Here is a 16,773-nt window from a genome sequence, read left to right as displayed (position 1 = left end):
TTTCAGGACCAATCCTCATCTGAAAAAAGAAGTTGCAATTTCAACAGGACCAAGGTGACATGTGTCGGGAGTCGGGGGGGGGGGGGTCTGGCTCTTGATCTTACTTGGTGTCTCTTCTTTCTGACCTCTGATGCCCATATCTTAGAAGTTGCCTCCTGTAATGGGCCCTCTTTCTGAGTCCTATTGGGTCAACTGTCCTCCATCTTGTGATAGGCTTGTATTCAACTTGTATCAACACACTGTTAGTACCACTTCGGGTGGTAAGTGACTGAAACCCAGTTGAAACCATAGCAAGACTTATCAACCTATGAAAGTAAGTCTTCAGCTTGACCTAGGGCCAGTCAAGGGTGTCTTCGATGCCACCAGGACTCCATTTCTTCATCTCTCTTCTATGCTCCCTTCAGCCTGTCTGTTTTCTCCTTTCATTTGGCCCGAGTCACAGTTGGTGGTGACCCACATGCCTCCCAGCTTATATCTGCATTGCTGCCAGTTTGGGTCTGAAAAATCTCCAGGATGGCGCCGATTGGGTGCGCTTTGGTTAGGTGTCCGCCCCAGGACCAAAGAAAGGTGGCATACTTCGGTTGGCAGCTTCCTACAATCAGTGGTTGGAATGTGGGAAGCAGTAAGTCGTTCTCCAAAAGAAGGAAGATGACGATGTTGGCATCCTAGAGAAAAGAATATAGAGCGAAGAAAACAATGGTACCCGCAATGGTGTCCTAGTGACCTGCAGCAAGTAAGCCAAATCAACAACGCGATGAGCGCCTACTAAATAATTATATTTTTTTCTCTTCTAGGAAACATTAATTTTTGAACACAATAGAAGATGCCTTTGCTCACCTTTGAACCTTCCACAATGATTAACACAGTGCCTCAAACTGAAGACACAGGAGGGGGGAAAACAGCAGGTGATAGGTTCCTCTCCTGGGATAATGACATTTTTTCCCAGCCATCAACTCCTTACTGGACATCTTTAGGTTTTCCTTTGGTTGCATTCGCCTTCTCTTGCTCTGTCAAGAAAAAGCAAAAGGGATTTTTCACATTTAGCCTTTGGTTTCTGAAGCTGCTTAGGCACTGCATCACGGGTAAAATTTGGGTTAAAGATAATTGTAAATATGGTATTGATATTAACTGATGTTTTCCCAACATTGCAATAATGCTTGTTTTGTTTGTTGGAGAGTTTATTACTTTTTGATCAATAGAATGTGAGATTTGTGGGGGAAATTAGCATAGTGAATAACAATTAGGCAAAAAATCAATGGCATTCAGACAAATACGGGGTTTGGAAAAGTCCCATAGGCACATGAACCTTCACACACACACATACTCACACACACACTCTTAAAACTGTAATGCGTCTCATTTACAATTCTGAAGCATGGGGTGGGGGTGGGGGTGTGCGCAGCTTCTATGAACAGAAAAGGGATAGATCCAGAGAAGCTGTCCGTGGATTTTGCGTTGAGGAAACTCAAGATCTCTGCATTCGGAAAAACCCAGAACATCAATATCTCCTAATTCTCTTTGTGCTTTCTTTACTTTTGGCTTAAGAGTCACTGAATGCCTGCTTTTCACTGGCTGCCTGGGGGTCAAGGGGGGAGCAGATAGAACCATAGTTCTCCCTTAGCTCTTTCCTTCCTTCAACGTATTCCATGGTGGCCGGAGCAAAACATTTCTATCCTTTGTCATGGAACCAGAGTGAAATAAGGTAGGAGAGACCCAAACAGGCATCTGATCCAATACGCTCCTAAACACAGGACAGAAATCCTTGAAACTATGGTGGGTCGTCACCCTTTACTTGAACACTTCCAGGGACAGGGAGCAAAATTCCTCCCAGTGCCACCCACTGGGATGTAGCATGGCTCTGGTGGGTAGACTGTGCTTTCTGACAGTGCGCATTCTCCCACTGGTCCTGGTTGTACCTCTGGAGTCCGAAGGAACAAGAGAGGAAGGAAGGAAGCCATGATTCATTCGTCACCTTGTAAGGTTATAGGTCATTCAATATGTGAATTTGGATTAAAAGTATCCTGCTTTCCTCCGGCTGTTTGACATGGTGTAGATACCCTTGAAGAGAGCCACGCTGAAGTATTTCCTAATTCCCTTCTCTCCTGCTTGGTGGGAAGGAGCCATAGGGATTTGGAGAACGGGAAGAAGAATTTCCGTTTAACAGATTTATTTTTCTTTGGGGCTCAGAGAGATTCATGCCATGCTTTCTAGCCTGATGCACCTTGTGTGTTACTGAATAGATACTCTACATTTCTGTGAAAGTCTTTCATTGGATGTATGACTCTTTGTTGAAATATAGAAACCTATCGGGGGAAGGAGAATCTTCTGAAACAGTAGCCACATTCCAAGTATCCATCCTTTTTGAGTGGAGGGCATTTCCAAGCTTCCTTAAGGAACACAACATATTGGCTCTGAGCTCTTTGAAGGTAGAGGCCGTGTTTCCTTCTTGTCTCCTGGACCTTCAGCAAATATAAAATATAGTTCAGGGAAGTTACTAAGCATATATTTGTTGGATTAAATACAGTGATTGGCATACAATACAGTTCTCAGCTCTTACATTTTATGGTGCATCTAAGAAGTATTCCCTAGGAACATTGCTAAAGTGTATTCACAGCAATACACTGTGTATTCACAGTCTCCCTGTGGGCTCTGACATCTGTATATCACGGTATTTGAGGATTCCAGGGGGTTCATTGCCTTGTCTGAGAATCCTCGCTATATATCATCCTATCTGATAATTCCTTATGGAATATCTCTGTAGCTGAGAATTTCCTTCCCCTGCATGCCTGTTCAGAAATCAATGTTCAGAATAATGGTCCTGCTTGGCTCTGAATTGGGCTGGTTAATAACCATTGCCAGGGAAATCAATCAAATCTATGATATCTTATTACTTACACTAATTTAATCACAGGGAACAGATCACTGTTCCAGTTCAAAGGGCAAAATGTGTGTGTGTGTGTGTGTGTGTGTGTGTGTGTGTATGAGACAGAGAGAGAGAGAGAGAGAGAGACCTTTTAAGCAAAGAAGGTAGTGAACCCTGGAGGAAGTGACCTATTACTATAAATCTCTACGCTGCGTTATTGCAGGCAATATTCAGCTGAACTTTAATTTATACCTAAAAGCATGCCACTTTTATTCCAATTTCGTTCTGAGAATATTTTGTGTTTTGAATAATCTTTGAGATCAGGGAAGGCAATTGCTAATTCCCTAATCATACAAATGAATGGGGTGTGGTCTTTAGCAAAATTGCTCATATGTGATGACTGCAGCCAACCCAGCTGGCTCAGTCCCAGGCAGCTGGTTAGATTATAGATGGACAGGACACAGTCTGTGGATGCGGGGAACCGAAGATGCTTCCGTCTCTTCATGTACGTCACTTAGTCTGTGTCAACCTCTTACCCTCCCTCCCATCTTGGAGCTGGGAAGTGGTGCCTTTCTATCCACCCTTGATCTCAGATGTTTCAACCTCCACAAAGCCTTTTCTAAGGACCCCCGTCAGGTGAGGGCTTCCTTCTCCCACCTTTGTCACACTCCTTTTGTGTCTCTGGAGTAGGCGCTAATGATCTGATCTACCCCATGTCTTTTTCTATTGGGCAATGCCCTTCTCCTATTTCATGGGCATTCTGATGGGGTTTATAATCAAGGACCATGCTCCTTTGCCCCAGGCTGGCCAATAGAGGATGCCACCCTCCCCTGGACAGAGAGCTTGATGCAGCCTGAGGCTCTTTCTCAAGCGGCACAAGAAGAATCATCCTTTGGTGATCTTGTGGACTTTGGGGCAGGAAACACTCTGGAGATCGCAAAGAGCATGGTTTCCATCCTCCCTGGCCTCTCTCTATTTTGTATAGCTTTGCCTTAGTCTTCTGATTCGTGAAGTTTCCTATTCTCTGATCACTGGATTAATGCAGAGATGACAAATTTTGTCTCAGGTCCCAAACCTAATTGATCGGCAGTGGCTGTGGCAGGCTGTGCTAAGAACCTAAAGTCATACCCGGGGTCAGCAGGAAGAGAGATCTGTGATCAATTAGTTATGTCTGGCACGGGAACGGATAAGGCTGTAAACGAACCAGGTGTTTGCCATCCTTTATCTAGTGACGTGTCTTGTTTCTTCTCAGTGATTTGGTGTGAGTCTTTGATTTAGGCAGCATCCTATTTCTATCATGTGTCACATTTGTCACCAGGAAAGCCACAGCGACCACTTCATGAGCCAGGCCAACCAGAGTTTTGCCCTTCAGATTTTGACATTCATTCTTTGGATCCTCAAAGCCTAAAGTCAGTTAGCAGGAGAAATGATGTTAAAGAGTATAAATCCATGTGGGGCAGGAACATAAAAAACGAGAAGGGAAAACAACTCAAGCCATTCTGACAAATTTAAGGAGTGTGCAGCAGAGGCAGGGAAGCCTAGGGTTGTAGGGTCAGCAGTGCATGAAGCAAATTCAGTTACATTAGCTTTCCAGTGCAAATTTTAATTGATTAATTTGTGGCACCAAGGCCCTTGGGGGATTTTGTGTGTAAAAATGTGGCCACAGGCCACACGTGTCTTCTTTGTCATTACATCTCCAGTGCCTCGTACATAGTATGTGCTCAGTAACATCGTATTGAGTGAGGGAAATCATAAGTTAGCATATTAATGTACAATCTTTCCAGCTCATATCAGAAGTCAAAACTGATAGATATTTGGAATACTGTCTGAACTGAAGCAGAAGCATCTAGAAAACACATTCTGTTTTTGAGAGACATTTAGGAGCCAGAATCCACAGGATCTGGTGGTAGATAGGAGCCTGGGAAGATGGAGGAGATAGAGGGCAAAAAGCCTTTCAGATTTATGACCGGATGAACTGGGTTGGTGGTACCAGAGTTCGCCGAGAGGCTTGTCTGAAGCACCTGGGTGGATCTTAGCAAACAGACTTCTCATACTCCATTTTTATTGGCTCGTTGTTTGTCTGACTTCCTCCCAACCCAGGAAGCGCATTGAGGGAAGCATCGTGCCTGTCTTGTTAATGTTGCATCCCCGCGTCTAGCACAGTGCCAGCACATAGTAGGCCTTCCATAAATACTAAGTGCATGGGTGAACTGGCACCCCATATCCACTGATGATGACAAACTAAGTAGTCAGTATGCAGGATGACACTGCATTTCTCTTTACTGTGCCATGGGAACATGCTATGGGCCATGGGAACATGCTATGGGCCATGGGAACACGTTACGTGCCATGGGAACACACTACGGGCCATGGGAACACGCTACACGCCATGGAAACACGCTACGGGCCATGAGAACATGCTACGGGCCATGGGAACACGTTACGCCAAAGCAACTTCCAGCCATGTATGATGGAGAACAGAAGGCAAACCTTGTTTCACACAGCTCAGAACTGCGTTCTGGTCTACCAGAGGCCTGCCAATCTTACTGTGGTAGTAAAATGCAAGTTTTGCATGAACTTCAATTACTGAAAGTCTATATGGAGTTTATGAGGCTTAACCTATAGCCGGTTCCTGTTCACAGTCAAAGGCCAATGAATGGTCGATAAAAGCTGCAAACAGTTTTCCATTATTCCTGATGGATTTCTCTGTAAGATGACAGAGTGTAACAATGGTCAATAGTGGAACAGCCATTCCTGAAGGCCTTTGTGCCAGATATAATATACTGATAAAAAGGAGGGCGGCATGAAGTTTTGTTGGTACATTGGCCTGTGGTTTTTGGTGAAACGGGAAAGCTCTTCTTGAAAGTAGGGTAGACTATGCTTGAATCCTTCCAATAAAAGCTGCCCCGTGGTTGGGGCTCAACGACCGTGTGGCTGTGATGATCACATCAGAAGAGCTGGTTGAAAAGGAGTGTATTAGTGAGCCCAGGAGCCCAGGAATTAGATTAGTTCTTGGGGAAAAAGTTCCTCACCTGGTGTTTTATTAAATTTTAAGGTTTGAAATCAGATGAACTAAATGAACAGGCAGAGGTAGGTGGGAAGGAACTGTGACTTAGAACAGAACCTTATTATTTTTACCTTAGATAACTCTCAGCAGCATGGAAATGGTTAAACATTTTGGAAAAGCTCACCCCAGATGATTTCCATAACACCTGTTATGGGTTGAAGTGTGTCCCCTTCAAATGTATACATTTCGCGGAGACACCTAGTCCTTCCCTCCTGTGTTCTCCAAACTGAGGAACCTCATTGCCATTGATGCAATTGCTCTAGCCAGAAAGCTAGAGGATTTTCTTTCTTCCTCCTCAGCCTCAAATGCATTCATCACCAAATCCCACCACTTTCACTTCTTCAACCTTTTCTCCCCCAAACTTGTCTGGCAGCTCCCTTATTTCAGGATACTTGATCGCTTGCTAAAGTGACTTCAATAACCATCTGTCTGTGCCCCAGCTCCAGCTCTCTTTACCAACTCCTCCAGTCTCCAGACTAGAGCCTGATGATCTTTGTAAAATTAAAAAAAATGTGATCATGTCACATCCTGCCCCAATTAAAACCCATCAATGTCATCTCCTTGCCCTCAGAATGAAATGGAACATCCATTCCAAGGCCTTTCTTCATTTGGCCCCAACCTACCTGACTCATTTATCACCCGGTCTTCTTCCTGCCCAGGAGGAAAATGGAGGGGGTGGGGGGGTGGGGAAAGCATGTTCAGGATACTGCTAGTGATGCATGAGGGGTGTGAAGAGCTTCACTAATCCAAGAGGCCACCCAACCTCATCTGGGGGTACCAATCAGCTAACTCGTTCGCGTCTTTAAGATTTTCCGAAGGCGCTAAGGTTTGGATATCCAGGTTTTCATGCTCATGGGAAGAAAAGAAGTAACAGCCCGTTTATAGATAGGAGAGATCTGTCCTTTGCAGAGGTAGTAAATGTGGCAGGGTCACCATTCAGGAAAGTTAGGATCAGTCAGAGAGTCGTGCACAGTCCCGGATGCACGTGAGGATCAGTTGGGTATCTTGACCAATGTCAATGTGGGAACTTCGCCCCAGAAGAAGATCTGGGCGGGTGAGGCTGGGAATGAGGATTTTTCTTCCTAGGTGATTGTGACACACAGAATGTGGGCTGAAAACCACTCATTTCACTCAGTAGAGAAATAGTTAAATACATCAGACATTTCTGTGGAGAAAATCCATTAGACTTGATAGTTAACTGAGCAGTGAATTTTTTAAAAAGTGGATTCGGGGGGTGGGAGGGAGGGGAGGGTGGGTGATGGGTATTGAGGAGGGCACCCTTTGGGGTGAGCACTGGGTGTTGTATGGAAACCAACTTGACAATAAACTTCATATATAAAAAAAATGGATTCGGAGTATTTTTGGAATTAGATATTGTTAGCTAAATAATACCTTGACGTTGGGATAGCTGGTTTCATGTTGTATATGCCTCAGGAAGGGAAACACACGAACATTTATCTTACTTCTGGTCTAGACACTGGTGTCAATGGTTGCGTAGAATATCCAAACTTTGAGAAAGGCAGATGTGCATATGGTGACTAACTGGGAGGTTCTGTATCTATTGAGAGGGTCTTCCACGTCTGCATTCTCTCAGGGAATCTTGACTTTCAACTAAGGCAGACCCAGGGCAAGGCTGTTCTCCCTGTGGGAACAAGGAGGACAAGTTGGCTTTAGGGGTTCAGACTTCAGAATGCAACCGGAGGGGCAGCTTCAGAAGTTCCCACCTCTTCCAGGGGCACCTGGGTGGCTCAGTCGGTTAAGCGTCCGACTTCGGCTCAGGTCATGATCAAGCGGTTTGTGAGTTGGAGCCCCGTGTCGGGCTCTGTGCTGACAACTTGGAGTCTGCTCTGAATTCTGTGTCTCCCTCTCTCTCTGCCCCTCCCCTGCTCATACTCTGTCGCTCTCTGTCTCTCAAAAATAAATAAATGTTAAAAAAAAAGGTCCCGCCTCTTCCGAATCAAAAAGAGAAACGGTGGATGCTAAGAAATGGTCTTTGCTGTTTGGTGAGCACATTTTGTCACATTCTGACCCAGTGGCTGACTCTTTAAGTGGACATTCTGCCCTGGGAAGGCAGTAGCCCTGATTTGGTACTGTGGATGGCCGTCAAAGAGGTGGCCTTCAGGGCTTTGCTGTGGGACAAGGGTTGACTCACCTCCCTAAACCTGGGTACAAAAGGGGAGCCATATGCAAAAGCTGACTAAAGCAGCACAAAGAGGGGCTTTACTTGCTAAAGAGGGAAATAAAATTTTCCTAAGCATTCTGAGACCACAAATCAAAAAAAAAAATCCTAATGGATCTGAGATTTTTTTTTTCCTCTTGGTTTCAGACTTATTATTATTAATGAGTATGTTGGGAACTGGACTTGTTTCATTATTTTAAGTAATCAACTGACCTATAATAAAGAGATATTGCCAAGCAAGTGTTGTTCAGTAAAGGAAAGGATTGTATTTCTGTTAAAAACATGAGCCCGTATATCTGTGACCTTGTATATCTGGCTGGGGTTATGCCTTTCCAGGCCTATCTGAATGGGTTAGTTCGTCCTCCTCGTTTGACTAATGAGTCTACTGAGACTTGGTAGAAGTTGCCAGAGAGCTATTAAATAATGTGGAAATTGAGCTGCCTTTTTCCCTGGAGGCTGCTTTGCGAGGAAGACGAGCGAAGGCAGAATCTCGCTGCTAAGGGGAACCTCCATGAGGATGGTTGATGATGGCTCTCCACAGGATGGAAAAGAGCAATAAACAGAAGGGTTGTCACTGTCTCCTCTGCCTTCCATGTTCCTGAGACCTCAGCTCTGTAGCCAGGTCCTCCCTCAATGCCTGTCTCTCTGTGTGGATGGAGAGACGACAGAATGCACATCCATGGAGCATGCCAGAAGTCATGAAGGTGGGGCCTAGAGAGTGTCCAGAATGGCGTCAACTCATGGCTTGACGGCCTGTGTGCAGTTGGATGGAAGCCAGAGAGCCATCCAGAGTGCTTTTCCAGGGAGTCAGACTGCCTGGCCTCAAACGTGTTCTGCCAATTTTTGACGGTGTAATATTGACTCTCAGTTTCCTCATCTGAATAATGGGGTGATGATAACAATACTCAACCTCTTGGGTCTATTTTGAGAGTGAAATGAAATATCGCTTGTACGTGCTTAGAATAGTTCCAGGCATAGTGTAAGTGCTCAGTATAATGATTATGACAGGCTTTTAGAAAATAAGTAGGGAAATTTGACACTTGTCTTTCTCAGATGGATGGTCATTCACTCATTCATTAATTCAACAAGTATTTGCTGAGTAGCTTTTTGTGTTAGGTCTAATTCCAGGTGCTCACAAATGAATTACAAATAACCTCTCTTTCAAGGAGCTGGGAGGGCTAGTTGGTTGTTTATATCCCAAGAACAGACAATCAAAAAAAAAAAAAAGCGAAAACAGTAGAACTGTCTGCCAGCCCAAGGACACACAGAGACGTCTTGTATCCTAGAGGGATCAAGTCATGGGCTGGAGCTTCCCTGGGAAGACTTACCACTAGAATGTAGCCCACGTAAGGCAGGGGGGATGGAAGAACACGACACCAGGCCTTTCTCTCTCTTCCCATTTAGATGTAAGGCTTATAAGGTCATTTCCTAAAAAACAATCTGTTGAACTCAAGTTCTCCATCTCAGTGTCAGAAAAGTGGGCAATAGGGCTTGGCTGCCTCCTTTCACGGTCTTCCGGGGCAGGAAGTTGCCCATCCTCATGCAACAAACAGCCAGTTTCTTCGGGCCCCTTAGAAGCTTCTGCTGTTGAGTGGTGCTGGTCTCGGATGATGGTCTTGGATGGAAGGAAACCTTCTCTATAAGTCTTCCTGGTGCCTGGGCCAAGGGCTTTGCATAACAAGTAGCTTTCTGGGGGCAGGACTGCTGTGTTCTCAGTCTGCTTTAGATTATAATTATTGATAGACTCTTGGTTTGGCAGAACTGGGTTGGATCTTGGAGATAATTTTATTCAATCCTAACATTTTGCAAAGGAAATCCCTTAAACCTGAGGGCCAAATTCTCCTTCCCGGCTGCCCGGTTCTGTTCCCTTCACAGCAGAAATCTCATCTCGCCACTGATTGCCTCTAGGGATTCTGCCAGATGCATTTTCACATGCTTCGTATCCTAGAAACTTTGTACCAAATATAAAGTCTAAAATATTTGAACTACAATAGATTTTGTCAATAGCAACCCAACTGTAACTTGGAGCATACTAGGAGGTTTTCTTAAGTTATGCAAAACACATTTATTTTTTACTTTATTGTTTGTGTAAAATTGGAGTCCCTTACAGCAATCATCACCATCATCACCATCACCATCATCACCATCACTATCATCATCATCACCATCATCATCATCAACTTCATCACCATCATCATCACCGTCACCATCATCATCACCATCATCACCTTCATCACCATCATCATCATCACCACCATCAACATCATCACCTTCATCACCGTCACCATCACCATCATCACCATCACCATCATCACCACCATCGTCACCTTCATCACCATCATCACCTTCGTCACCATCATCACTGTCACCATCATCACCATCACCACCATCATCATCATCACCATCACCACCTTCATTACCTTCATCACCATCTTCATCACCACCATCAACATCACCATCAACATCATCAACATCATCACCTTCATCACCATCACCATCATCTTCATATCATCATCACCATCATCATCATCACCATCACCATCACCTTCATCACCATCATCATCATCACCACCATCACCATCATCACCTTCATCACCATCACCACCTTCATCACCATCATCACCATCACCATCACCACCATCATCATCATCACCATCACCACCTTCATCACCATCATCACCTTCATCACCATCATTACCATCACCATCATCACCATCACCACCATCATCACCATCACCACCTTCATCACCATCATCATCACCACCATCAACATCACCATCAACATCATCAACATCATCACCTTCATCACCATCATCTTCATATCATCATCATCATCATCATCATCCTCACAATGGATGAAAACTATGCAAGACTAGTTGTTCTCAAAGTGTGGTCCCAGATCAGCAGCATCCCCCATGCCCGGTACTTGTCAGACATGCAAAACCTCAGAGCCCATCTGAAACCTAACAAATTAGAAACCCCTGGAGTCAGACACCCAGGAATCTGTGTTTTAACAACTCTACCAATGAACCGGATGTGTGCTGAAGTTTGAGAACCACTGTGCTAAACGGTGTCAAGGACTTTTAATGCATTATCTCAGTTCTTCCTCAAAATGACCCCCTGTGAGAAGCACCACTGTCATCTCACATTGAGGAAACTGAGACGTGATGAGGTTAAGTAACTTGCCGAAGGTCCCACAGCTTGTGAGGTTTGCGGCTAGACCCTGGGCTGCCATTACTTGGTTGTACCATACCACAGCTTCAGTGAAGTCAATACCTGTGTCTCTGCTTATCCTGACCAATTCTCTGAACTAAAAAAGGAAAAGCATATGAAATTCTTCAGCAGTCAGCCCCCACCTCGGGTGCGGGATTGTGATTTATTTTTACTGAGCCTCATCCCTTTTTAGTCCGTAACTAGCATGTGGGGCTCGAATTGGTGGCATGACTCCCAACCTCGTCTTCCCTTGATGTAATGCCAGAGGTGGTTTCCTGGGCAGGTCTGCAGCCACTGAGGTCTGTGGCAGCAAGAAGGATGATGGGGCAGAGGAGGACGAGGCCAGGGCCAGCTGCAAATATTTGCTGAGTAGAGAAAGAGAGGTGGAGAAGACAGGCCGCAAGAGAAAGTACTTCTCAGTTACTAGTAAGCAGAGCCTACTGGTCTGTGAACCAAGGGCGATGATGTCAACGTAACCAGCGAGCAAAATGGAGACCGAGGGAGGTTATGTGATACATGTGGTACCACGATCCGGGCAACAGAGGTCCTGGGATTTGCCTCTAAGTCCTGTGCTTATTCCGCCAGAGTGCAGCTAGAGCATAACCGTGTAAAAAACCAGCAGTATTGGCCTACAAAGAAACAGAGACTCCTGTCTTGGGTTCACCCTGACCTTCAGGGGATTGAAGGACTCACTGAAATTCAGTGCAACGTTATAGTGGCACAGTGTGTGTGCGTGTGTTTATGAGGTATATATTCATATGCACATATACACATACCTGTGTGTGTGCATGCATATAGATACATATACACACACATATATAAATCTGGATTATTGGGGTTCTCCAGAGAAACAGAACCAATAGGAGATGTCTCCCTCTCTTCTATCTATCTATCTATTGATCTATCAATCTATCGATTGATGGATCGATCTAGCTCGTAGCTATCTAGCTATCTCATCTATCATCTGTCTCATGTATGTACCTATCGATCTTTCTACCTCTGTCACATGTCTATCTCTCCATCTATGTCATATGGAACTGGCTCACAGAAGTCCAGTGCTCTCCCCTCTGTGAGCAGGAGACTCAGGAGAGCTGGTATAGTTCCAGTCTGATCCCCAAGGCCCGATCCTCAGGAGAACCGATGATGTAAGTTCCTGTCTGAGTGACGGAGAAGACCAGTGTCCCAATGTGAAGACAGGCAGAGAGTGAATTTTCCTTTGCCCTGCCTTTTGTTCTGTTTAGGGCTCCCCCACGGTTTAGCTGAGCAATATGCCAGAGTCTACCAATTCAAATGTTAATGTCACCCAGAGACACCCTCACAGATATATCCAGAATAATGCTGAACCAAAGAGCTGGGCACTTGATGGCCTAGTCAAAATTCTCTCTCTCTCTCTCTCTCTCTCTCTGTGTGTGTGTGTGTGTATACATGGCAAGGTTTGAATTTTTTTGCCTTGTGTTTATTTTTTATTTTATTTATTTTATTTTTATTTTTATAAATTAAAAAAATTTAACATTTATTTATTTTTGAGAGACAGAGAGAGACTGAGCATGAGAAAGGGAGGGGCAGAGAGAGAGACACAGTATCTGAAGCAGGCTCCAAGGCTCTGAGCAGTCAGCACAGAGCCCGACACGGGGCTGGAACCCACAAACTGTGATATCATGACCTGAGCTGAAGCCAGCTGCTTAATTGACTGAGCCGCCCAGGCGCCCCTATAAATTTTTTAATGTTTATTTATTTTTGAGAGAGACAGAGCATGAGCAGGGGAGGGGCAGAGAGAGAGGGAGACGAAGAATCTGAAGCAGGCTCCAGGCTCTTGAGCTGTCAGCACGGAGCCCGACGCGGGGCTCGAACTCACGAACCCTGAGATCATGACCTGAGCCCAAGTCGGACGCTTAACTGACTGAGCCACTCAGGCACCCTGCCTGTGTTTATTTTTAAAAATGAATCTCTTGTTTCCTCTATGTGTGTGTGTGTGTGTGTGTGTGTGTGTGTGTGTGTATGTATTATATATACTGGAGACAGAGAGAGAGATTGAGAGGAAATAATAAATAATTTGCAGTAGGGGGCTCTGTAGCATATTGCATTTTCCAAAGATGGCTGCACATATACCCCCACATACACTCTTCCACTGAGTGGCTGGAACTGTGTTCCCTACCCCCTCAATCTGGGCAGGGGTTTGGGACCGCTTCAGCCAATATAATGGGGCAAGTGATGTCATGTGACAGCCAAGGCTAGGTCATAAAAGGGTATAGCTCCCATCCCCTGGAATCCCAGCCACAGCGCCATGAGGAAGCTTAAACTAGCCTGCTTGGAGGGACCCAGGAGAGGAGCTGAGGTCCCCAAGTGGACATCCGGCATTGAGCCACCAGATGCGACCAGACGTGTGCGTGAGGGAACCTTCAAAGCGGTAACAGCCTCCAGCTTCGAGTCTGAGACCCCCGAGCCTGTGGAACAGAATCAAACTGCCCTTGCTGCGTCCTGTTTGAATCCTGACTCCCAGAATCGAAGAGCATAATCCATGATCATTTTATGTCTGCCCCCTACCTGGGCTTGTGGAACTGCTGAAGGTTCCCTGATGCCATTGGTTCCCCAAACCCACATCTAAGCAATAGCGCACCTGGCTGTGAAGAGGGTTCAGAGGCTCGTAGTTAAAAAAGGTGAAAAAGTAGGCTTCGTGCAGAAGGCTTTCTTCAAGGTGAATCTACTACATTTTCTGAACCAAACGCCCCCTCCCCCTCCACCCCCCCCAGTCCCCTGTTTCTTAAACTAAAATTGATATTCTTTCTGCTTTTGGGGGATAAAAATGTTCTTTCTTTAATGAAATAATGAGAGTAGCTTGTTGTGTTGTTTCTGCTGCCGCTGTGCTTTGCGGTAAAGCCCTTACTAGGCAAAATAAAAAGTTGGTCAGTAAACGCTATCCCCCGATTCTTTAAAAAAAAAAAAATTCTGATGCTTGAAGTAAAAGCCTGGGAACCGCTGCCCCACATAATAAAGTCCAAGCCACTTAGCATGGCATTAAAATCTTGCCGCTGTGTGAGCCGAATCCTATTCTAATTGTGTGATTATCACGCCCCACCCCAGCGCGATTCAACACCATACCCCTCAGGTAAGTTATGGACTTGCAAGAACATCAGAGGCATACGGTGGAGCATTATTTCTTCGGGGGAAAATGTGTTTCCAGGCACAAACTATCGACTTAGGTTAATTTTTAAAACACAGCCTCCTCCAAAGCTAGGCATTGCTAGTTGGTAAATAACGAACGCGAGCCGTGCATCCCCTCCGACATACAAGGGACACACGGTCTCAACTCACACGCGGTGGCCTTCCCACGCCGAAGTGCGTGCGCACACAGGCACACGTGGCCGCTGGAAAGAGGCAGAAGGCAAGCAAGCGATCCGGCGAGGCCCCCTAAGCCGAGCCGTGCACCAGTTCCTGTCCGACTGCGCGGTGCTCCATTAATCTCGGCATATCCGCTTTCAGGAGCTCTTTTCCCCAAAGTCCCTGAAATAAATCTGTGGCCTGATATTTGAGAAAGGGCCGGTACGGGCCCTGCTGACATAACTCATCCATGCCCTTGACATTCCCCACCCCCACCCGCCCTGGATTTGTCCACGAACAGCTGCCCATCCCCAGCGCCCGGCCACGACCACCAGCCCAGGCCCCCCGGTGGAGAAAGCATTTGCATTTTCTCCGGACAGGCAGCCCCTCGGACTTGCTTCAGGTCACCGGCTGCCGGGATCGTAGTTCATTTCAGGTTTGTTGGCCTCTGTCTCCCCCGGCTGCCCGGTGTTTGGTGATTTCAAAGAGCGATAAATAAACACAAGACTGATTCGTAATCACGGCACGCGTGATTAGGAACACTTTCTGAACATTTCAATTCAATTTGCATTTAGGTCTGGTTAACCTGAGGGGCAGGCATGTTAATCTTCACACAATACAGATTGATTACTGGCTTCTCTAATTTTTCTGCCTTCAGATGACAAGCCCCAGCAGCCTGGAATTTGTCAATTTAGGATAGCACCCAAGGAGCCCAACCGGCCGACTTTAGGAAAAAAAAAAATTAACTTGGAATAAATACATTACTTCCGCACGGAGCAGGAACGTAAAATTATACCCCAAGGAAAGGCACAGCCTATAACCTACTGCACTCCTGAGATATCTCGGTGCCGCTATTAAATTTATTAATGAGGGTTGGGAGGTCTTGGTGGCAAGGCTGGCCCATCAGTTCCACCCAGTCCTATTGTTTAATAGGATCAGTGGACATTTACCAGCACAGATGATTAATTAGAGACCGGCTTTATCAGTGTAAGGGTTGGGACTGGGGAAGCAGGTGGAGATATTTCCCCTTGACCTCATAATCCTTCATCTGTCTTCCTTGTGGCGAGGTTTTATTACTCAAAGTGCACAAGGATCCACTCCTCACCCTTGAACATGTCTAGGAATGTGGGAGCGTCTCTGTGATGCCCGTGGAAAACCTGGAGAATTCCATCCAGGTGTGTGGGTTTCCCTGGTCTGGCCCACGCCCAACAACGCAACTCCAGAAAGAGGCAAATCTGAGGAGGGTTGATTGTATCATAAGTTACGTGCATTTTGCAAGGCAGAAATTAGACTTTATGTCTCTCCAAGATCTTAGTAACTGGCGTAATTTATGACGCACAGCAGATTCTTAGGAAACGTTTATTGAATGAATGGGCTTTTGGCCTGCTTGACAGTTGACGGTCTCCTCGCTGTTGCTTGAATAAAGGTGGAAGAAGAAATTTTACGCAAGAAGAGGAACCTGAATGGTCTCTGTAAGATTGTTTCCCTCACTGCGCCTCCCTGTCACAATTCAGTCCTCGTTAATCTGGTCTATGACAACAGATTCTTGGCTGTTCTGTCCATCCAGGGGAGCTCATATCCCTCCTTACCGTTTTGATTTTCTATATGATGTTTACACTCCTGGGTGTGACTGCCCTTGGCACTTGGGTCATCGTCAAAAGTGCAACACAGGGTAACTTCCTCACAAGCGCCAAGCCCCAAGAGGTATCGCTTTCTGGGAGGGTCCGCAATCCACCTCTTCTTCAAATATTCTAAGATTTTCTTCGGAATAAAATAGGCCAACAGAAAGCTGGGCATCTTGGACATTTTGCTAGGTCCCTATAGATCTGCTTTTAATGAATGGCTTTTTGATGATCTATATTGAGGGTCTGATAAGAAACAGACCTATGAAGCTTATGGTTCTATCCATTTTAATGACCCTGTAAAATGGTGTTTATTATATCATACATTGTCTTCTTTATGAAGGCTCCTGGGAGGAATTTTCATCTGGTCCCCAGGAAGGGATGGATAATTAGCAAAGACTGGAGCTTTTACCTTTATGAGATACATAAACTTTCATATGAGTTTAGTGTGTGTGTGTGTGTGTGTGTGTGTGTGTGTGCGCGCGCGCGCGCGTGTGTGTGTGTGCATGCA

This window comes from Panthera tigris, chromosome A3 (assembly GCF_018350195.1).
Source record: "Panthera tigris isolate Pti1 chromosome A3, P.tigris_Pti1_mat1.1, whole genome shotgun sequence".
Taxonomy (NCBI): Eukaryota; Metazoa; Chordata; class Mammalia; order Carnivora; family Felidae; genus Panthera; species Panthera tigris.
This window is presented reverse-complemented; position numbering follows the sequence as displayed.